Genomic DNA, 24,990 nt, shown 5'->3' on the forward strand with positions numbered 1-24,990 from the left:
TATGGTAGTTCCACTTGCCACCACCCACTAATACTTATCAGCTACTCAAAGGCCCTTAAAAGAGTGTCCAGTTATTACTGTGCAATATTATTATCCAATTGGTAAGTGTGACTAATCAGTCAAAGCTTATTTGGAGTGACTTGGACAGTAAAACACTAAAAATGTGCAATGTACTCGAGCTTAAATTATCTCTACACAAACCTGCCCCAGTTAAAAGGTTTTAAAATATTTAATAAATAATTAAAACCACAAGATAATACTTTCTACTACATAGTCAGTGCTAGTCAAGAGTTCAGAGATCACACACAAATACTTAGTACAGTTCTGACATCACAGAAAAACACTTTATAGCTTCTAGCTATCTACAAGAAAATACACTTCTAAAATAACTTACATAAGACAACAGGCAAAGTGCTGAGTTAGATGTTCAGACAAAAATGCTTAATAATCTCTGGTTCTCATTGTTTAAATTGAAACTGCAGTTCTGATAAAACATTACAAAATTTCACACTTTCCTGGCGTTCCCAGGCTGACAGAAACTGCATTTACATTCTTTTACACTTAAGAGCAATAAAGGACATTCCATATGTAAATTCTGGTCATTTACTTTAGCCTTAAAACAATAGGCAGGAAGCCTTCATCTAGCTGGACTGGAGCCAACTTGTAAACATAAAAGTCAGTGATGAAATAATTTTAATTTCAAAGGACCAACAAGAAATGCTTGACTTAGCTTTCTTTACAGCAGAGGGCAATGTTGCCCCATTGTTTTAAATTCAACATTTCACAGTATTTACAAATGTTAGAATTATGTACCAAATACTATTTGACTAGGCTGGCAGCCTTCATGCATCTCTACCAGTCTTCACATTTCTGCCCCCGGAAAACTCAAGCTAGTTTTTCAAGTGCCCCTTGAGAAACACTGCTTGAGAGGGTTACGTCTATCTGAGTGTACCTCACCCCATTCCTTGTCTTGAGAGCCCATCTGCATTGGCATTGCTACTCCCACTGCAGTGCTGCACTGACATATCATATGCTTGCAACCCCAGGCTCCATCTTAGCAACTTGGAATTTTGCTGGCTGGCTCTGTTTAACCATGTTAGGGGGTTGTGATCTGTCATAACAGTGAATTTCCTTCCATACAGATAAGGCTGAAGTTTCTGCAATGCCCACACTATGGCAAGACATTCCTTTACTACAGCTGCATAGCATTCCTCCCTGGGTTGGAGCCTATGACTGAGATAAACCACAGGTGCTCTTCCCCCTCTGAAGAAATCTGGCTAAGTAGAGCCCCCAATCCATGGCTTGAAGCATCCACCTGCACAACACATTCTTTGCTGTAATTTGGACTGGCTATCACAGGAGGTCCTCCCAAAGCTTCTTTAAGCTTCTGGAATGCCTGCTCACATGCTGGGGTCCACACTACCTTATCTGGCCTGCTCTTTCTTGTCAGGTCTGTGAGGGGAGCAGCTATGGTACTATAACTGGGGACAAACTTTCTGTAGTACCCTGCTGTCCCTAGAAATGCCTTCACTTGCTTTTTAGTAACAGGTGCAGGCCATGCCTGAATGGCTTCCACTTTGGCAGGTTCTGGCCTTATCTTACCACTCCCCATTCTATGTCCTAGGTAGGAGACCTCCGCCATACCCACCTGACATTTGCTCTGCTTAATGGTCAACACTGCCCTCTGTAGTCTACCCAGCACTTCCCTGACATGCTGAAGGTGCTCTGGCCAGGAATGGCTGTAGATGGCAATATCATCTAGGTAAGCAAGGGCAAACCCTCCTGCTCCTGCTAGGATATGATCTACCAGCCTCTGGAAAGTCGCTGGGACATTCTTCATCCCAAAGGACATCTTTGTGCACTCATACAAGCCAAAAGGAGTCACAAAGGCTGACTTGTCTCTATCACTGTGGGTCAAGAGCACCTGCCAGTAACCTTTGGTAAGATCAATTGTTGTAAAATACTTAGCCCCACCCAGCTGCTGTAGGGCCTCATCTGTCCTAGGCATGGGGTAAGCATCTGACTCTGTGTAACTATTTAATTTCCTGTAGTCCACACAGAACCTGGTGCTGTCATCCTTCTTTGGCACCAGCACCACTGGGGAGGCTCATGCACCCTATAAGGGGTCTGCCTAATAGGCCTTTGGGGTCCTGTATCTACCTGGTGCTGCCCCAGGTGGTTGTACCCTGGTTTCCCAGTGAACACATCCCCAAATTCCTGCAACACTGCTCAGATTTCTCAAACCTGAATAGGAGATAGCTGCTGGGACATTGCTACCCCTTCCACTGAGGTGTCAGCCCGAGCCTCACTGAGATCAATCCCCAGATCTCCTTCAGACTCCTCCTGCAATCCACTGCAAATGCTCAGCACAAGGGCCTCCCTATCATGGTAAGGTTTCAACATGTTAACATGGTAAAATTTGTGACCCTGCCATCTGCCTAGCAGTTCCACCATGCAGTTAATATCACTTACCTTTCTTACCATCTTGTAGGATCCCTCCGAAGCTACTTGCAGCTTGTTGTGTCTGACAGGAATAAGAACTATTATCTACTGCTCCACAGCATACTCTCTAGCTCGAGCATTCCTGTCATACCACACCTTGTTCTGTTGTTGGGCTTCTGCCAGGTTCTCCTGGGCCAAGCCCATGAGTTCCCTGAGCCTTGTTCTGAGGTATAGGATGTATGCCACAACAGACTCCTTGTGAGACTTGCACTCACCTTCCCACTCATTGCAAATTAAAGCTAGAGGTCCCCTCACCCTATGCCCATACAGCAACACAAAGGGTGAAAAACCTGTGGATTCCTGGGAAACCTCTCTGTATGCAAACAGATGGGGCAAATATTTGTCCCACTCCCTCTTAAACTGATTTGCAAATGCCCGTAGCATTGACTTGATTGTAGAGTTTAACTTGTCAACAAGACCATTAGTCTGGGGATGGTAGGGGGTGGTCTTCATGTGCTTCACCCCACAGGACTTCCACAGACAAGCCAGCAGGTCTGACATGAAATTGACACTTCTGTCAGTCAATATTTCTTTTGGGAAACCTACCCTGCTGAAAATCTCTAACAAAGCATTTGCCACCTTCTCTGCCTCAATAGAGGACAAAGCCACTGCCTCAGGTATCGTCTAGCATAGTCCACCTACCACTAGGATATACGTTTCCCCTGTGGAACTTGGGGTACTCAGAGGACCCACAATATCCATAGCTACCCTCTGAAATGGCTCCTCAATCACAGGCAAAGGTATCAAAGGAGCTCTCACCTTGTCTCCTGCCTTGCCTACCTTTTGGCACTGCTCACAGGTCTTGCAGTACTTAATACATCTCTGGAAATCCCAGGCCAATAGAAGTTCTGCATAATATGCCTCTTTGTACATTTTATGCTCATATGACCTGCAAAGGGAATATCATGGGCTATGGCTAGAAGTGCCAGATGGTAGGCTCTAGGCACTACCAACTGCTGTACTCTCTCACCTTCTAGCGCTCCCTCAGGGGTCCACTCTCTGTATAGTACCTCTTTGTCCCAGTATACAGATTCCCCCTTTCCTTGAGAATCAGGTGCCTCCCTAGCTACCTGCCTCAGGCCTTGCAATGTAGGGTCTGAGAGCTGAGCCTGTCTCAGATCTCTCCTTGTAACCCTTCCCAGCTCCCCTTCTACAGGAAGTCTGGCATCCTCTGACAGTGGTGCCTCACTGTCAGCCTGGGTACTACTACTCACCTCTACCTTTGCAGTCACTCTGTCCAAGGGAACATCAGCACTCACAAGCAGCTGTGGCTCGCATTCAGTCTCACTGCTACAGAGTAGCTCCCTCCCTGAAGTAACCACCTCACCAATCCTGGCTGCAAGTATGCAGTCTGTCTGGGTCTCCCCTGGGCTACCAGACCCGCATGCTTGTCTCTTAGCCTGACCGCATGTAACTGCATAAGTACATGGTACTGCCTCATCCAAATCCTTCCCTATCAGGACATTTGCAGGATGGTAGCTCAGTACCCCTGTTGTCTCAAGACAGCCTACTATTGGCATTTTGTCTTTTCCACTTACTGGCTCCCTCACCTTTGGTTCCCCACCTTGCCTCCATGGACACCTGTATGCCACATGGCCCCACTGGTTGCATTCAAAACATTTAACCCTATCTCCTGGATATGTACCTGGACTAGTGGCTTCCCCTGCTACTGGTGGACACTGTTGGGGTGGTTTAGGCTGCCCACCATGGATTCCCTTAGACTCATAAGCAGCACTGGGTATCCCTTTCCTGTGCAGTGATGCCCTGCTTGCTAGGTATAGGTCTCACTTCTTCCCCAACTCATCTGAAGTAGCACATTGTCTATCAGCTAACCAGATCTTCATGTCCTCAGGCAAAGTGCTAAGGGCTTGTTCCCTCACCAAAATGTCTGCCAGCACTTCAAAAGTGGTGACCTGACATCCACTCACCCACCTATGGAAATAAGTGCTTAATTTAGCAACATATTCACACACACTTTCATCTGCCTTGTGTCTATGCTCACAAAACTTTTTCCTATACGTTTCAGGTGTTAGCTTACACAGTTCTAACAGACAATTTTTTACAGCAGTATAAGACATTTTGGACAGAACAGTTACAGCTTTACCATGGAGTAAGGGGGTCAGGAACCGTACCCAGAGCCCTTGGTAAACTTCATACTGTTTACATACCCTCTCAACATATGAATGAAACTATCAAAGTATCCCCCTCTTTAAACTGCAGAAGAAATTTACTGACCTTTTGTGCTTCTGGGGTCCAGTTACTCCCTTCCCTGTTACCTCCATGACTCTGGTGAAGAATCAGTATCTCCTTCTCATGCTGCCTCTGCCGCTCTTCTTCCTCAGCTTGCAGACATAACAGTTTCTCATTTTTGTCAGCCTGCAAACATCACAGTCTCTCATCTGCTTCTAATTCCACATGCCTGGCCTCCAACTCAAGTCTCTTTACCTTCAGCTGGATTTTTAAGTCCAATGCAGAAAGGTTTAGCTTTCCATTCTCCGAGGGGAATTATATCTCCACTGCCAGTCTGATTGTCCTCCTGGTTACTGTTTTCTGATGCAGCTGTAACCAAGGCAGCAATCAGGTCTGCCTTAGTCAGGTTTCCATGCACCAGTCTCCTAGCCTGGCACATTTATGCCAGCTGGCTCCTTGTCAGCTTTCCATACTCCTCTGCTGACATGCTGCCTGCTCACTCTGACTAAGTTAACAAAAGAAATAAAACAATTGTGATCTGAACTCTGAGTATTCACTGTGTGGCTGTTTTAAAGTACAAAAACACCTTCAACTCTCACTGTACACAAGCTACAGGATTCACTCTACACACCACTACAAGCCAATTAGTATTTGTCAACTAATTAATATGTGATGTGGATATCTCACCTCTGCCAAACAATATGTGAGGATATTCCAATCACTGCCACCAATTAATATGTGATATGGATATCCCATCACTGCCAAACAAGTAATATGAGGATATCTTATCCCAACCACTGCCACCAGTTAATATGTGATGCATGTGCCCTGGACCAGCAATCAAGGAGCCTCAATACTCATCACTAACACCAGAGAGGGCATCTTGTATATGAGGAAAGAATAACAAATACACACAGTAAAGTGCAATTTCCCTTAAGAGTACACATAGATCACAGTCAGTCTGGGGATGGTCATTCCCTTGCTCTCCAGGTCCCCAATAAGACTCCCCACTGGCACAGCTATATGGTCCAGATCTCAGCCTATAGGGCAAGCTAAAACCTCTAGCACCCTCTCTGTCCAACCAGTGCATCATGTCCCTGCCCAAGTAGCTGACACACACACACACATGCACTTTGAGATAAGACACACCTGGGAAAGGCTAACACAGTTTCTCCAGCTGTGCCCCTTTCTCCCAGACTATATAGTAGTTCCTCTTGCCACCACCCATTAATATGTATCAGCTACTCAAAGGCCCTTAAAAGGGTGTCCAATTATTACTGTGTAATATTATTATCCAATTGGTAAGTTTGACTAATCAGTCAAAGTTTATTTGGAGTGACTTGGACAGTAAACTATAAATATGCAATGTACTCTAGAGCTTAAATTATCTCTACACAAACCAGCCACAGTTAAAAGGTTTTAAAATATTTAATAATAAATAATTAAAACCACAAGACAATACTTTCTACTACACAGTCAGTGCTAATCAAGAGTTCAGAGATCACACAGAAATACTTAAAATAAATCAGTAGTACAGTTCTGACATCACAGAAAACACTTAGTCTAATCTTTATAGCTTCTAGTTATCTACAAGAAAACACACTTCTAAAATAACTTACATAAGACAACAGGCAGAATGCTGAGTTGGATGTTCAGACAAAAATGCTTAATCTCTGGATCTCACTGCTTAAATTGAAACTGCAGTTCTGATAAAACATTACATCATTTCACACTTTCCTTGTGTTCCCAGGTTGACAGAAACTGCATTTACATTCTTTTAGACTTAGAGCAATAAAGGACATTCCACATGTAAATTCTGGTCATTTACTTTAGCCTTAAAACAATAGGCAGGAAGCCTTCATCTAGCTGGACTGAAGCCGACTTGTAAACATCAAAGGCAGTGATGAAATAATTTTAATTTCAAAGGACCAACAAGAAATGCTTGACTCAGCTTTCTTTACAGCGGAGGGCAATGTTGCCCCATTGTTTTAAGTTCAACATTTCACAGTATTTACAAATGATAGAATTATGTACCAAATTCTATTTGACTAGGCTAGCAGCCTTCACCCATCTCTACCAGTCTTCACACCAGCCTGCCTATCTTAGATTGTATTTAGAGAATCAACATCTAAAGCGCCTTGCATGGGATATGGGTCTGACTTCGGGACCTTCAGAGACACAAACCAAGAAGGCCAGGAAACCTTGGCCTGATCCTATGGCTGCTCCCTCTATTCTGGGCATTTCTCCTGAGGCTGATGAAGGCTTGGTGGCTGTACTGGAAACCACAGAACTTCCTTTGATGGGTACCTTGGGGGAAGCCATTATGGAGACTGTAAGCACACCTCAGAGGGACTCACAGGTGTCCTACCCAGGTACCAAGGGGGAACCCATGGCTTATCATCTCTGAAGGCCTGTGAGAGGTTACTCAAATAGTGGTTCAGGAAGACATGCTCTCAGATGTCATCGAATGTCACCCGATGTCTGGCCCTCCTACTCTCCACTGTATGTTGGAGGCCCCAAAGAAGAAAAAACTAAGCACATTTCTTCAGGCCAACAAGTTCTACAATCCAAACAAGCCCCTGACTGGCAGGCCTTTACTCAAGGCCTTTTCAATGCCTTTATGGCCTTACTTCAGACACCAGCTCCTGTCCAGGCCCTTCCTCCCTCTACTCCTGGGAAACTGCTTCTGGAAGATCCTTCCTCTGAGAAGGAAGACTCCTCTGGGGATAAGTCTCTAACTTACTCCTTCCAGATTACTTCTCCTCTGAAGTATGCTTCCCCAGAGGAGAAGTCTAATGGAGCAGATTTTCCTGGCGGAAGACACTGCATTTGGGGAGACCATTGTGCAAATGAAAGAATTTTTTCAAATGGGATTGCAGTCAGGTCTCTGAGACACAAAAAATGTATTACAACCTCTTACAAATCGAGTCCCCTAACCCCTTTGCTACTCCCCCTATCTTGCCAGCTTTCTTGGATGCCTTTCTGGTTGCTTCCAAGTCCCCAGACTCCCAACCTTCTGCCCTGAAATTCCCTGATAGATTCTACAAGGTGCCTGAGGATTCTAAGTTTCTCTTTAAGGCCCCATTGGCTGACCCAGCCACCATTTCTGTAGCTGCAGATAAAACTTCTAAATTACTACCCTCCACTTCCTTGCTCCCCTCTAATAAGGAAAACAGAATTATGGAGAAGGTGGGCAAAAAATGTATATGTCTGTCGCGTTAGCTGTCACAGCCATAAACTATCAAACCCATATGGCCAATTATTCACTGGCTCTTCTGGCAACTGCTATTAAACAACTTGCAGAATTACCAGATTCCAAGGCCAAAAGTCTTGTATCCAGGTATCTAGGCACTCCATAAAATGCAGTTACAATGCCATGGAGGCCTCTGCCAGGACAACAGCATCAGGATCAGTCTTAAGGAGGTATTCATGGCTCAGGCTGCAGCCTTTGCCAGATGACATTAAAGCTAAGCTAATGGATGAACCCTTAGACAACAAGGCCTTATTTGGCTCTGCAGCTGCTGAGCTCTTTAAGGTCCTTCCGGAAAAGGGGAAAGAACTACAAGACCTTAGGCACATTTTCATGTCTCCAGTTCCCTGTTTCTACGGGAATTACCCAGCCAGGACAACCTTTGTGAGAAAACCTTCAAAGCACCTCTCACCCAGAGGAAAAAAAGGATACTAGAAAGCAGGCCTTCTCTAGAGCCTCCCCTTCAACACCTGCACAAAAACAATCCTTTCAGGCAAACCCTGGTAGCCTGTGACTACCAGGCCCTAAACCCATCTACTCCTCTCTCTCTTCACCTATCTCTGTCCCTTCTAGCTTGGAAACATATTACCCAGGACTCTTGGGTCCTTACCATCATCAAACAAGGCTATTTCATGGTTTGGGAATCCAGGCCATCCTTCAGAGGAATCTCACAACCCCCTTGAGACCAAATGGCCTTCTTTCCCCCAGTCCTGCACTACTTGCTGTCCCTAGGTGCCATCCAAGAGGTGTCTGCAAATCAAAAGGGAAAAGGATTTTACTCCAGAATGTTTCTAGTCCCCAGAAAAAAGATCTCTAGAGGCCTATCCTAGCCTTATCCCACCTTTCTCAAGGTCCCTTTTTTTGTATGCTAACTCTTCCTACACTTCCTTCCACTGATTTTTCCTCAGGCTTATATGGTTTCATTGGACATAAAGGATGCCTACCTGCACATTCCAATCCACCCACACTTCAGTTCTCTGTGCATTCTTCACACTTTCAGTTATGTGCTTTGCCATTTGGCCTCTCTACAGCCCCCAGAGTATTCACAAAATGTTTGGTCCCAGTCATAGCCTTTTGCACGGGGCATATTCAGATATTCCCTTACTTGGATTATCTCCTCATCCAGGCTTTATCTCCATAGTTGGCACAGAAGCATCTGAACTACTCCATGTCCCTGCTGGGGAGTATAGGGTTCACCCTAAACCTTCAGAAATCTTCTCTGATCCCCTTCCAAGACCATTTCTTTCTGGACTGCAGAATACTCTCGGTCCAAGTGATGGCCTGTCTGCCCCCAGAAAAAAAATCTGTCCCTCACCTCTTATTTTCAGGGACTAATTCCACTACAATCTCTGTCTGCCAGAGAGTTCTTGCAACTCATGGGATTTATGGATTCCGCCATCTCCATGGTACCCTTGGCAAGGCTACAAATGAGGAAATTTCAGTGGTTCTTGAGGACAGTCTGGAAACAGCACCTTCATCCTCTAGAGTTTGTAGTCCCATCTTACCTTGCTTAATAAAAGAACTAGAGTGGTGAATTTCACAAATTTCAAAATATCCAGGCCTCCCTCTCCAACCTCTTCCCCCCAACCAGGATCTGTACACAGATGTGTCAGACATGGGCTGGGGTGCAACCTTAAGGAATTGGAGAGTGACAGATGTTTGGACCCCTCCTCAGTTGAGGGAGCATATTAACATCAAAGAAATGAGGACCTTGATTTTTGCCCTTCAAATCTTCAAGCCCAAATTCTACCAGGAGTGCTGAGATGGTTCACAGACAACACCACAGCCCTCTGGTACATCAACAAGGAAGAAGGGACAAAGTCATGCATCCATTGCAGATTGGCTCTGTATGCATGGGAGATTGCCAGGTTTATCTGCTAGTCATCTACATTCCTTCAGTTCAGAATGTGATGGCAGACTCACTAACCAGGTCCATGACTCAATCCCATGAATGGAAGTTAAACAGGGATGTGTTCCTGGACCTGGTCCATCAATGGGTACTCCTCAAGTAGACCTGTTTGCCTCCCCCATGAACAGACAGCTTCCCACATTCTGCACTAGGATACACACTCATGAGGCATGAAAGGTGGATGCTCTTTCCTTTCCTTGGAAGGGGATGCTTGTGTATGCATTCCCCCCTTCCTTCTGTCTTTTTCAGAAAATTTGATGGAAGATTCCGAAACAACCACCTAGATTCTTGCTGGTGACCCCCCCCTTTGGCCAACACAGCATTAGTTCTTCCTTCTCTATGAACTAGCCAAGGACAATCAACGCAAGTTACACCTCAGGATGGACTTACTCACACAGGACAAGGGAACTCTCATACATCCTCCAATATCCACCCTAAACCTAACCCTGTGGGTGAAGGGCTTTGATTCCCTTTAAACATATTTACACTGAGGACGTGCTACAGATTCTGCAGGAAGCCAGAAAACCCACTACCAGAAAACCCTATCTATCCAAATTGAAGAGGTTTTCTGGCTGGTGTCTAAAACATAGTTTACAACCACCGTCTGCTGAACTGCCAGTGGTTCTGTCTTACCTGTGTGAAGTAGTGAAAACTGGCTTGTCATATTCTCCCATCAAACCACATTTATCTGCCATCTCAGCATGTTTACCTTTGACTCCTCCCTTGGTGTCCAGGTTGGAAGTCAAGCTATTACTAAAAGGAGTTCTACACATCAGACCACCAAGGAAGCCAGCCCCCCCCCCCACTTGGGATCTAAATTTTGTGTTAGAAAAGCTTACTTTATCTCCTTTTGAGCCAGTTATGGCCTACTCTCTACAGCACTGCACATGGAAAATTGTTCTCTTGGTAGCTATTACCTCAGTGAGAAGGGCCTCTGAACTGCAAGCCCTCATGGCATCACCCCCCTTCATACTTTTCCATCAGGGCAAGGTATGCCTTCATACCAACCCTTCTTTCTTGCCTAAGGTAGTAAATGAGCTATCCCTAAATCAGGCCATCTAGCTACCTTCTTTCCTTCTCCACAATCCTCTGGTGAAAGGATCCTTCACTCTTTGGATGTGCACAGACAGCTCAGATACTACTTGGCCAAGACCAAGCCCATCTGTAAGTTGGATAGGCTCTTTATTTCTTATCACCCAAGAGCCTTGGGCCATCCTGTTTCCAAGCAAACTATTTCCTCCTGGATTTCTAAAACCATTATCTTCTGTTTCACCATGAATGGGGAAAGATCTCCCTTGTCCAGTTAAGGCACATTCCACTAGGGCTGTGTTTTCTTCTGGGGCCTTCTGTAAAGGACTGGATACAGCTTCCATTTGGAGACAGTTAAATGGTCATCTGTTCACACTTTACCAAACACTACAAATTGGCTACATCTCGTGGTCCTGAGCAGGATTTGCCAGGGCTATTCTGCATGGATTTGTGGAAAATATGTCTGTTCCTCCTCCCATCCTCTTCTCTGGCATGAGCTTTGGTATTCTCCTTCATGTTATGGATACTGCAGCATATGAATGGAAGGACATAGAGTAGTTGTGTAAAATCTTACCATAACCATAGATGTCCTTTTCCATATGCTGCAGTATAGTTCACTCCCGCCTTCCCCCCTGATACTTGCCTGACTTCTGGATACTCACTGCCTTCAGGCAGCATTCAGTTCTGAGGTAGATAAGTGCCGACGTCTGCTTTATACCCATCTGTTTATGAACAATGTACTCTGAGATATTTGTGCCATTGCACATACCTTCTCAGTAGCATTTTAACTTTGGTAAAATGGCCGGACATATGAATCAACCAGAGGTGGACTGCCATATGTTATGGATACTGCGGCATGTAGAAGAGAAGGACATCTATGATTATGGTAAGATTTTACATAACTATTCTTTCACCTGATTATATGTTCAACTCTGCCAAGAATGGAGGATGGAGTTATCTTGCATTTATTGTTTAGTTACGGTTTCCCATCCTGTACTGCATCTCACTTTTGAGAAGTAACTGTAATGTTTGCAGTGAGACATCTTTTTATCAATAGTTCAAGACTGTGATGTGCTTAATTTTGAAAGCTGTATGACAAAATGATTTCAACTATGGCTTGCTGACAGAGCAGATATAGTCCACAGAATCTGAAGCAGTATATATTTATTTTATAATCAGGCAGAGAACTGAGGTAGATGCTTCATAACCAGCCTGGATGACACCAATCTGCCTGTGTCCTAGGTCCTGCATCAAATAAACAAAGAATGGTTAAGGGTGTCCTAAGATACTATATCTGAAACTTTTCTGGAGTGAGCCAAGATAGGTGGCACTCATTCCCTTTATATGTTTTAAAGCTATTTTATTCAATTTCCATTGTTAGAGCTTGCTTATCTCTTGCCTCCTATTAAGTAGTTTGAAATGTACAAACTGTAGCACACCTTATAAAAGGTAGAGGAAAATGTTCAGGAGACATTTGCATTTCCTGATTGAGCTTTACTTCAATAATGACCACTTCTATCATAAATTAGACTTCTCTGATACAGACAACAAAGAAGAGGAAGTTGCACAGTTTTATGAAGGATCTGGAAATAACACCAACTATTACATTCATCAAACATAACTGGTATGCTAAAGTTGGTAGTCAAAGCACAAATGGAATAATGAGCAGGTTTGGCCTTAAAATATGACATGAAGTCGGACAAAGACTAGTAGAATTCAAACAACCTGATTCGCTGGTCATAGCAAACACTCTTTCAGTAATCTAAGAGACAGCTTTACACATAGATATCAACATATATGGTCAGTAATGAAAGCAGGCTGACTATATACAATGCAGCCAGTGACGGAAGAGTTTATACAGTCAGCACAAACAAGGGCTGGAGCTAACTGCTGCTCAGACTATCAGCATCTTATTAAAAGTGTTTAGAACTACATTAAAAACAAAAGCCTCCAGACCAACTAAACAAGAGCTCAACAATATTCCAAACGAATATGCAGTGATGGTGAAGAAGAGATTTAAGGAATTCAGTGTGATGGATCAAGTACCTACCCTGTAGAACTATTCACAGAAATGCATGATCGTGGCAAGGAGGTGGCCAAAAAATATTCCAAACTGAAATAAGAAGGCTAAGATGGTTGTCTGAAGAGGCTTTAAAAGTAGCCAGGGAAAGAAGGAAATTAAAAGGCACTGGAGGAGGGAAAATATCTTAAAGTGAATGTGGAATTTCAGAGAAAGTCAAGAAGAGATAATAAACGCTTCTAAATTAGCAATCCAAAGAAATGGAAGAATATTAACAGAATGGGAAAGACAATTAATCTAGCAGTCAGTGACGAGGATTAAGGCCATAAGCTCTTGAACGAGCTACTGCTTGTGGTACAGGGTTTGATTCCCTCAGCCTTTATTTGTCTACTGAGTGATCATGAGCAGATCATTTAACTAGTGATATGGGACAATTGGGAATTCGGGATAGACTCCTACCAACCATGTATGAACAGAACGCAACTCTTCAAGAAGACAGGTGATAATAAGGGAAAATTCCTGGTAAAATTATGCATTAAAAACAGAGTCTGGATGAACTTAACAGAGGCAGAAGATGCTAAGAAGAGGTGGCAGGAAGAAGTTCCTTAACATCACTAATAAGTGCAGCGGTATATTCTTTGATGTAATGTGAAGCAAAATTGATACTTGAAAGCACAGCAAATAAGGTAGCAAGAAGCAATGAAATACTAGTTGGATTGTGTAAAGTCCTGTAAAATGATAGTGCAACAGTACTGCTTGGAATTTGCCAGCATATTTAGAAAACACAGCAGTGAGCATTGGACTGGAAAAGGTCGGTTTATACTCTAAACACAAAAAAAAGGTCACCGCTAAAGTGTGTTCAAATTCTTGATCAGTTGCCCTAGTTTTACTCACTAGTAAGGTGATGCTCAACACTCTGCAAGCTACCCTGCAGCAATAAATGGCCCGAGAACTGTTAGATCTACAAGCTGGTTTTAGAAACAGCAGAGGTACCATAGATTAACAATGCAGCAATAAATGGCTCGAGAACTGCCAGATGTATAAGTTGGTTTTAGAAAGGGCAGACACCACAGATCAAATTGTCAACATTCACTACATAATACAAAAAGCAAGGGAGTTCCAGAAAAATATTTACTTCTGCTTTATTGACTACTTTAAAGCATTTGACTGTGAGAACCATAACAAACTGTGACAAGCTCTTGGAGCAACGGAGATGCTGGGTTATCTCATTTGCCTCCTGCGGAATCTGTATGTAGAACAAGAAGCAACAGTTAGAACCAAATATGAAACAAATGACATGTTCAACCCTGGGAAAGGAATATGACAAGACTGTATACTGTAACCCTAATTATTTAATTTATATGTTGACTAAATAATGCAAAATGCTAGGTTAAATGTTGGAATCGAAATTGCCAGGAGAAATATTAACAACTTCAGATGACCACTCTGACAGGTGAAAGTGAAGAAGAGTTAAAGAGCTTGTTGAAGAACTTGGAAAAAAACACAAAAGCTAGTCTGCTGCTCAACATTAAAAAGTAAAATTATACCATCTTGCCTTGGCTATTCTCTACGAATAGATGGAGAAGAAATGAAGGCAGTGATAGATTACATGTCATTGTGAACACTAGAGGTGAGCCTCTGATTCAAGGAGCAGGACAGACATCAAGATCGACACTATGCATAAGAACCTGCCAGAGATTTATCTACCCTTAGAGGAACATAAATGTGAGTATTCACACATATATGCTGGCACTGTCATACATATTTGCACAGCTAATATCATCATCAATCAAAAACAAGTTACCACAGACAGACAAGCAACCACAGATGGTATAATGCAGTTAATAAGACAAAGAGATGATCACTAAATAGACCAGAAAAATGACAGACATATGGACATTATACTGGTATAGAAAATCTGTTGCAATTTTTTTTAAATAAAGGCAGTAGCTCGCAGTTTTTGCAGTATGTTGCAGCAGTGTTGCACTGTGAAACAAATGTGACAATGGTACTGAAATGTTTTTACAGTGCAGGAAAGGAAGCTACTGCATCAGTTTTTTTTTTTCAAACTATAACACTGCATATACTTGATTGTAGCCCTAACTTTAACAAATAATAAAAGAGCGACACAAAGCAAAACCTGGGAAAATAAGCATAACTGTGATCATTTGGCATTTTCTAGAAAGTATGTACTTTTGTAATTGCATTTGCTTGAAAAATCTCCCCTACCAGATAGCTCTCTTATTAAGATGCATGGTGTTTTTAATTACATAAGTAACCTGGTATCAGTGCCCTTGGAGGATTTAAGCTATGCTGAGCTGTGACTTACAGCACCATGAGATGAGACTGCTCTAATATATATGTATATTAGAAAAGGCACTGCAAACTGATGGGTAGGTTTCTAAATTATGGATCAGGCAATCATAAGTCTAAACCACATCATAATTATTTACACACTCTCTGACCTTGAGAAAAAGACAGTGAATATGTACCTATTTATGATGAGATGCAGCACAGAGAAATGAGACAGGATGGAATTATATTTTCATATCTCATCTAAACTCAGTTTGATAAATTGGAAAGTAATGATAAATGTAATCATGAAGTACAAACTACTGAGATATAGCAAATTAGTGTATTGTTACATCATACCCATAAGCATGCCATCTTTTAAGACTCAAAAAATTTTCAAATATTTTACAGCTGACCTTAGAATAAGAAAAAACAACACAAAAGTTTAGAGAAACATAAAACCTGCTGGCATAAATATACAGTTGGACCTAAATTCTCAGTCCATATTCTCAGGAAGTAAACTGTCCCTGGCAGATGTTTGTCGGTTTTCAATTTGCTATTATTCCCATGTTCAAAAACTAGTTTATAACCCGAGTCCTATAAATGTATCACAAGGTGTGTTATACGCATAATACCAATAATAATGATAATAATATGCAAAGCTTACAGGAAGCTCACATTTTAACATCTTGCACCATCTTGATGCTTCTATAGAGATAATGGGCCATATTCATAAACTGTGCAGAACCAGTCGATGTTAATACAACTGTCTGGCCTCCACTTAGCCATACAGAAAAATTCAGAAAAAAGGCTTTCTTTGGTGCCCTTGTCAATAAAGTATAGTTGTGTAAAATCATTCCATAACAGTAGATGCCCTTCTTTCCACTGTTGCACTATTCATTACCTCTGGGATCTCCTGCTAATGAAAGACCAGTGCTTAACCACTGCATACCTTTCAAACTCTCAGTGCAAGAAGAAATATGGACAAAGCCAGAAATAATGGGGGGACAAAGGCCCAAAAATAGGGAGACATTGAATTATTGCCCCTATAAACTTAGAAAGTTGTTGGAATAACATGTTTTGCATTATAATATATTTTCTGAAGGATATGAAGTTTGAAACTCAAATGTTTGCCATTATTTAGTATTGTTTAGTGACTTCAGTCCTCAATGATTTGCCATAAAACTGCAAATGTTATGAGGAACAGACCAAAAATATGAGGCAAAAATCTGGAAAGTTGCGAGGTATGCCAGCCAATATACCAAAACCTTTATTACCTGGGAGCATCATAGCCAAATATATGCTACCAATCCCAAATAGAAAAGAGAACATGTACATCCAAGAAAAGGAAGAAAGAGAAGGAGAAGAACCTCTCAGCTAGAAAGAACAAAGCCCACCAATAGAAAAGGATAAAAAGGAAGATAGGGTAGTAGGGAGTAACTACTGCAACAGTGAAAGGAGGACATCTGTTGTTTTACATACTATATCCTTCCATATCAATGTTGAAGTATTCATCACCTCTGGGAGAGTACAAAAGCTACTGTGAAGGCAGGGAGGAGGAAGGCAAGAAGCAGCCCTCTACAAACCCATTTAGGATAGCTTTGGCAAATCCTGGCCTGGCCCTGGAAATGACATCCAATTTGTAATGCAACTTCAAGGATGGAACTGGTGTTCAAACACTTGAAGGAAGCCTCCAAGGAAGCCACTGCTCTAGTAGAATGAGCCTTAACAGAAGCTGGCAACTCTTTACCTTGAAAGGAATAACAAAAAGAAATGGCTTTGGAAAAACAGGAGGCGATGGCTTGCTTAGAAACTACCAAACCAATGTCCTGGTATGAAAAGAAACAAAATGTTGGTCAGATTTACAAATGGTCTTTGCTTTGTCTAAATAATATTTCAGCTACCTAGGCAAGTCCAAGGAATGAAGAACTTTCTCACTAGCAGAATCTGGAGAAAGGAAAAAGGAAGCGGGATAGACTGATTAAGGGACATCTCATTAACAACCTTGAGTATAAAAGAATAATTCGTACAGAGAGACATCGTGTCTCAATAAAAAAACAAACAAGGGGGAGACTGCCATCAAGGCCTGGAGCTCAGAAACCCTTCTGGTGGAGGTTAAAACAATCAATAAAACAGTATTCCAGGTGTAACATTGCAAAGCAGCAACAGGCTCAAAAGGAGCCACAGTCAGCTTTTCAAGGACAAAACTAAAATCCTAAGAAGGCAGAATGGGCTTTCATGGGGGTCTAATATGAAGGATGCCTTTTATAAATTGCTTGACCTCAAATCTAGAGGCCAAAGGAGAAGTCAGTGGCAGCCAGGCAGAAATTGCTAATAAGTGAGCTTTCTCTGAAGAATATGCCAAGCCAGCATGCAGCAGTTCAAACAGGTAAGAAAGAACCAAGGGGACCCCCACTGAAAAGGGATGGATTGTGAGAGAGAAGACCTGATCCAGGCAGGAATGACTGCCATAGAAGATAGGAAAGTAATTCTGAATTGACAGACATGTAAAAGGGTGACGCAATACCCAACTCCACGTAAAAATAGGAAAAAGAGGTTGCTGATGATCTGTAATGACTGTAACAATGGTTCACTCAAAGAAGTAGGATTGTGTTAAGTTAAAGTGCAGCTTAGTGTGGCTCACCATAGTATTCATGACTATTGTCAAAAAATGAGGTGGTAATACTATGCCATTTCCAAATCCTTTAATAGAACCATGTTAAAAACAGCTAGTGCTTTTGTCCGAACTGGACTTCATCAGAATGAATACACAGGGAAGTTGACTCACTGAATAAATATTAGTGCAAGCAGTCTTAGGAAACATCCCATTGGATAACAAAGCAACAACGTAAGAAAATGAATTAAAAAAACAAAGTTAAGAATTCATACTATGGAGGTTCTTAAAGTGACCTGTGCTTAAACAGTGCTGAAGATAGTGCTGCAGGTAAAACATCAACTTTGAAACCATTGTAAAGCATAAAAATCTTAAATGCAAGATGACCATTTTAGTTATTCAGAAGTGCAAATAAGTTGTGTAAAATTCATAATTAACACATACCTAAATACAACCCATTGTCAAACATTCTGTTAATCATAAAAGCAATTATATAAAAACTTTATAAATATTGGAAAGACTTGAGGTGCAAAACAGAACCTATAGAGATTATGTCATTCAAACCATTACCATTGGTGGAATCTAACTTCAGCTGCCAACTCAGCTCCTTCTGTCTTTGAATGTTTTCAAAGCAGGGGGTGAACAATTTGACATTGTAGGTTCTTTACTCCTTTTTGTGTTTACCCAAGTTAACTATATATCAACAACTCTTATTCCTTGAAGGATATTCTCTGAATATGTATTTGACCCTCAGCTACAGTAATTATACTGCTTACTTCATTAGGATAAGCTTGAATATAATCTCTGATATGTAAATAATGTACTTCATTACTATGTAATTAATTTGTGTTTTATATCATACTGTATCTTTGATTTTACTATTCTATATGTTTGTACTACTATTGTGGAGCTTTTCTACCCGGGCCACCACTGAAAAAGGGTTCTGGCTCAGTTGGACTAACCTGGTCAAAAAATGTCAAATAAATAAATAAATATTTCTTTAAAACTTTGATTGAAAGGGTAAATCTGAGGCATGAACCTGTGCGAATGAAAAAAGGCAGCAGGTACACCCAGTGCAAACACATATATGAGGGGTCAGTGCTTGACCTATCAGGTTATGGGCAAGTTTTCATAAAGCAGAAGTACTACTGCTATAGTTCCAGTGTTGTGTATCTAGTATTACTGTTATAGTTCCAGGGTTGTGTACCTAGTATCACTGCTGTAGTTCCAGGGTTATGCACCTAGTACTACTGCTATAGTTCCAGGGCTGTGTACCAAGTACTACTGCTATAGTTCCAGGGGTGTGTACCTAGTATTACTGCTGTAGTTCCAGGGTTGTGTACCTAGTATCACTGCTATAGTTCCAGTGTTGTGCACCTAGTATTACTGCTGTAGTTCCAGGGTTGTGTACCTAGTATCACTGCTATAGTTCCAGTGTTGTGCACCTAGTATTACTGCTATAGTTCCAGTGTTGTGTATCTAGTATTACTGTTATAGTTCCAGGGTTGTGTACCTAGTACTACTGCTATAGTTCCAGGGCTGTGTACCTAGTATTACTGCTGTAGTTCCAGGGTTATGTACCTAGTACTACTGCTATAGTTCCGGGGTTGTGTACCTAGTATTACTGCTGTAGTTCCAGTTTTGTGCACCTAGTACTACTGCTACAGTTCCAGTGTTGTGTATCTAGTATTACTGTTATAGTTCCAGGGTTGTGTACCTAGTATCACTGCTGTAGTTCCAGGGTTGTGTACCAAGTACTACTGCTATAGTTCCAAGGTTGTGTACCTAGTATTACTGCTGTAGTCCCAGGGTTGTGTACCTAGTATCACTGCTATAGTTCCAGTGTTGTGCACCTAGTATTACTGCTATAGTTACAGGGTTGTGTACCTAGTATTACTACTGTAGTTCCAGGGTTGTGTACCTGGTATCACTGCTGTAGTTCCAGGATTGTGCACCTAGTACTACTGCTATAGTTCCAGGGTTGTGTACCAAGTACTACTGCTATAGTTCCAGGGATGTGTACCTAGTATTACTGCTATAGTTCCAGACATGTGTACCTAGTATTACTGCTATAGTTCCAGGGTTGTGTACGTAGTATCACTGCTATAGTTCCAGGGTTGTGTACCTAGTATTACTGCTATAGTTGCAGGGTTGTGTACCTAGTATTACTGCTATAGGTCCAGGGTTGTGCACCTAGTACTACTGCTATAGTTCCACGGTTGTGTACCTAGTACTACTGCTACAGTTCCAGGGTTGTGTACCTAGTATCACTGCTATAGTTCCAGGGTTGTGCACCTAGTACTACTGCTACAGTTCTAGGGTTGTGCACCTAGTATTACTGCTGTAGTTCCAGGGTTGTGCACCTAGTACTACTGCTATAGTTCCAGGGTTGTGCACCTAGTATTACTGCTGTAGTTCCAGGGTTGTGCACCTAGTATTACTGCTATAGTTGCAGGCTTGTGCACCTAGTATTATTGCTATAGTTGCAGGGCTGTGCATCTAGTGCTACTGCTACAGTTCCAGGGCTGTGCACTTAGTATTACTGCTATAGTTCTAGGGTTGTGTACCTAGTATTACTGCTATAGTTCCGTGGTTGTTTACTTAATTCTGCTGTAGTTCCAGGGCTGTGCACCTAGTATTACCGCTATAGTTCCAGGCTTGTGTACCTAGTATCACTGCTATACTTCCAGGCTTGTGTACCTAGTATTACTGCTATAGTTCCAGGGTTGTGTACCTAGTATTACTGCTATAGTTCCAGGGTTGTGTACCTAGTATCACTGCTATAGTTTTAGGGTTGTGCACCTAGTACTACTGCTATAGTTCCAGGGTTGTGCACCTAGTACTAGTGCTGTAGTTCCAGGGTTCTGCATCTAGTATTGCTGCTATAGTTTTAGGGTTGTGCACCTAGTACTATTGCCATAGTTCCAGGGCTGTGCACTTAGTATTACTGCTATAGTTCCAGGTTGTGTAGCTAGTATTACTGCTATAGTTCCGTTGTTGTTTACCTAATATTACTGCTAGAGTTTTAGGGTTGTACACCTAGTGCTACTGCTATAGTTCCAGGGTTGTGCACCTAGTATTACTACTATAGTTCCAGGGCTGTGCCCTTAGTATTACTGCTATAGTTCCAGGTTGTGTACCTAATATTACTGTTATAGTTCCGTTGTTGTGTACCTAATATTACTGCTATAGTTTTAGGGTTGCGCACCTAGTGCTACTGCTATAGTTCTAGGGCTGTGTACCTAGTATTACTGCTATAGTTCCATGGTTGTTTACCTAATATTACTGCTGTAGTTCCAGGGTTGTGCACCTAGTATTACTGCTATAGTTCCAGGGTTGTGCACCTAGTATTACTGCTATAGTTCCAGTGTTGTGCACCTAGTATTACTGCTATAATTCCAGGGCTGTGTACCTAGTATTACTGCTATAGTTCCAGAGTTGTGTACCTAGTATCACTGCTATAGTTTCAGGGTTGTGCACCTATTATTACTGCTATAGTTTCAGGGTTGTGCACCTAGTATCATTGCTATAGTTTCAGGGTTGTGCACCTAGTGCTACTGCTATAATTCCAGGGTTGTGCACCTATTTTTACTGCTATTGTTCCAGGGCTGTGCACTTAATATTACTGCTATAGTTTCAGGATGGTGTACCTAGTATTACTGCTATAGTTCCATGGTTGTTTACCTAATATTACTGCTGTAGTTCCAGGGCTGTGCACCAAGTATTACTGCTATAGTTCCAGGGTTGTGTACCTAGTATTACTGCTATAGTTCCAGGGTTGTGCACCTAGTATTACTGCTATAATTCCAGGGCTGTGTACCTAGTATTACTGCTGTAGTTCCAGGCTTGTGCACCTAGTACTACTGCTATAGTACCAGGGTTGTGTACCTAGTACTACTGCCATAGTTCTATGGTTGTGTACCTAGTACTATTGCTATAGTTCCAGGTTTCTGTACCTAGTACTACTGCTATACTTCTAGAGTTGTCTACCTAGTATCACTGCTATAGTTCCAGGGTTGTGTGCCTAGTATCACTGCTATAGTTCCATGATTGTGCGCCTAGTACTACTGCTATAGTTCCAAGATTGTGCACCTAGTATTACTGCTGTAGTTCCAGGGTTGTGCACCTAGTATTACTGCTATAGTTCCAGGGTTGTGCACCTAGTATTACTCCTGTAGTTCCAGGGTTGTGCACCTAGAACTACTGCTATAGTTCCAGGGTTGTGCACCTAGTACTACTGCTATAGTTCCAGGGTTGTGCACCTAGTACTACTGCTATAGTTCCAGGGTTGTGTACCTAGTACTACTGCTTTAGTTCCAGGGTTGTGTACCTAGCATCACTGCTATAGTTCCAGGGTTGTGTACCTAGTGCTACTGCTATAGTTCCAGGGCTGTGTACCTAGTACTACTGCTATAGTTCCAGAGTTGTGTGCCTAGTACTTCTGTTATAGTTCCAGAGTTGCGTACCTAGTGCTACTGCTATAGTTCCAGGGTTGTGTACTTAGTATCACTGCTATAGTTCCAGGGTTGTGCACCTAGTTTTACTGCTATAGTTCCAGGGTTGTGTACCTAGTATTACTGCTACAGTTCCACTGTTGCATATGGCATACCTAGTATTACTGCTATAGTTCCAGGGTTGTGTACTTAGCCCAATTTTATTCCTGCCAAGGTTTCAATGTAGGAAAACCAGAAAATTCCTTACAGAATACAAATGTATCAACATTTATATGATACCGTAAAAAATAATTTGAGCAATGCTTTGCGCAAACATATTAAGGACAATATTAGCCATTATTTCAAGTTTTACATTGAGGACATTATCCAGGAGGAGCCTATGGAAGATGTGCTTGAATAGAACTAAAGTTAGATTTCACCAACAGTAATGGTTTGAATGACACAATCTCTATAGGTTCTGTTTTGCACCTCAAGTCTTCACAATATTTATAAAGTTTTTTATCCAATTGTTCTTATGATTAATAGAATGTTTGACAATGGGTTTTATTTAGTTACGTGTTATTTATGAATTTTACACACCTTATTTGTTCTTCTGAATATTTATAATGATCATCTTGCATTTAAGATTTTTATGCTTTATAATGGTTTCAAGGCTGATGTTTTACCGGCCTTCATCTTCACCACTGTTTAAGCACGGGTCAGGTTAAGAACCTCCACAGTATGAATGCTTACCTTCAATTATTTTTAATTAACTTTCTTACGTTGCTGCATTGTTTTCCAATGAGATGTTTCCTAAGACTGCTTGCACTAGAATTTATTCAGTGTGTCAACTATCTTGTGCGTTCATTCTGATGTAATCCAATTCAAACGAAAGCGCTAATTGGTTTTAATGTGGTTCTGTTAAAGGAAACCACATATTATTAGCACCTCATTTTTTGCCATTTTCCTTCTGGTTCTTTGTTTGGATTTGGTTTACACTTTATTAATGAGTTTTTTATTCAGAAGCCTTTTTACAAAAAGACTTACAGGTATGTTGATATCAGGCAGCTAGTTTAGGAGTTGCACTGCACAGTCAAGTAAAAATTAAAAGTACACTCCAAAGACCGCTTTCTTAGAAACCAAACCACTATTGTCCTTTAGAGAGCCCTGTCAGCTGGCTACTGGATGAACCACTTTCTCTAAAACAGTCCAAGCCTCAGGATACACATTACCAGAAGAAACGAGAGAGATCACTATCTTGTCTGAATTCCATAAATAATTTAAAACCTTTCTACAGAAGTAATCCAATTGTAAATGTTTTATTGACAATGGATAATCCCTACATTATACTCATTACACTAGTCTGCCTCATCGATGCAATATTCTTTCCTCAACTAATTATTTCAAATTACCAGCTCCAATGAGTACATTCTGCTGTATAATTAACAGCTATGCTTTATTCATCCCTGACATGATTACAGTGATATAGCTTCAATTTTAAAGTAGGAGAAGCTGGTTGAGCTATGCACCTAATACTCATATTCAGTACATACATAGGTATGTACACACACACACACACACATATATATATATATATATATATATATATATATATACATATATAAATATATGGTTTGCTATCATTAAGTCAAATCACAGGCAGTGGAGTCTTCATATGGTCAACAAACTTCCACGAACGTTGGTATGCTGAATTCCAGTATACTCAACACAAAACTGAACCTTGAAATTTCATACCACTCTGGACACAGGAACAAGCATTGCAAATAGGTCCAGAAAGGGCAAGGTTGAACAGTCAGTAATGTCCGTGTTCGACATTCTGACATTCACAATGTGGGACTCATGCAGGAGGACTCAACCGCCTGTGACTCAAATTAATGATAGGAAACCTATACACGCACACACATTTTACACACACATATAAATATATATTTATATATATATATATATATATATATATGGGTACACCTGAAATGATCTATACAACATAAGACTGACAATAAAATGATCGACAGAATCATATCTAAAAGTAAAAAAGATCTAAACTGAAAAATATCCAAGTACAAAACAGTGACAAAAATGAAGTTATACCAGGGTGAAATTTATGCTTTTCCCCACTGTTGTATGAACATGGAGATGGTATATATAATTAAGAGGGGGTGTGGGGGCACAGTCTTCCCGCATGGGGCTGCAAGGGAGCTTGCCCCTGTCAAAATGTTGAGAAAATATGGTTCAATTTTGTCAGATTTTTCAATGTTTTTTTATGTGGTTAGATTATCTCTCATTTTTTACAACTCCTGCTAATCACTCCTTATATCATAGATACCAACACCGAGGTTGCAAACAGTGGGGGAAGGGCATAAACCCTCTCCTAGTATAACTTCAATTTTGTCAATGTTTTTCAGTTTAGATATTTTTCTGGCTATCATTCTACTATTGATCTTGTTGTTTAGATCACTTAAGGTACACCTGCCTATACATATATATATATATATATATATATATATATATATATATATATATATATATATATATATATAGTATATATAAATATATGTACACACACACACATATATTGCATACATACACTAACAAATGGGTGCTGTCCCTTGACCCTGACAGTAAGCCTCCCTATGAATCAGTAACTAAGCTGGACATGGAATAGCAGAATGAGCTCTCAATATTTCTACAGTATATCATGACATCAATCCTCACATTGAAGAGCTAGCTTTA

General features: G+C 41.3%; 1 protein-coding gene across 1 annotated transcript in view; it reads right to left on the reverse strand.

The window, feature by feature from the left end:
* The window catches only part of DNAH9 (dynein axonemal heavy chain 9), a 3,419,770-nt gene that overhangs the window by 1,307,814 nt on the left and 2,086,966 nt on the right, over positions 1–24,990 (reverse strand). The window lies entirely within an intron of this gene.

This window comes from Protopterus annectens, chromosome 4.part0, assembly GCF_019279795.1.
Source record: "Protopterus annectens isolate FY-2018-M chromosome 4.part0, PAN1.0, whole genome shotgun sequence".
NCBI lineage: Eukaryota > Metazoa > Chordata > Ceratodontiformes > Protopteridae > Protopterus > Protopterus annectens.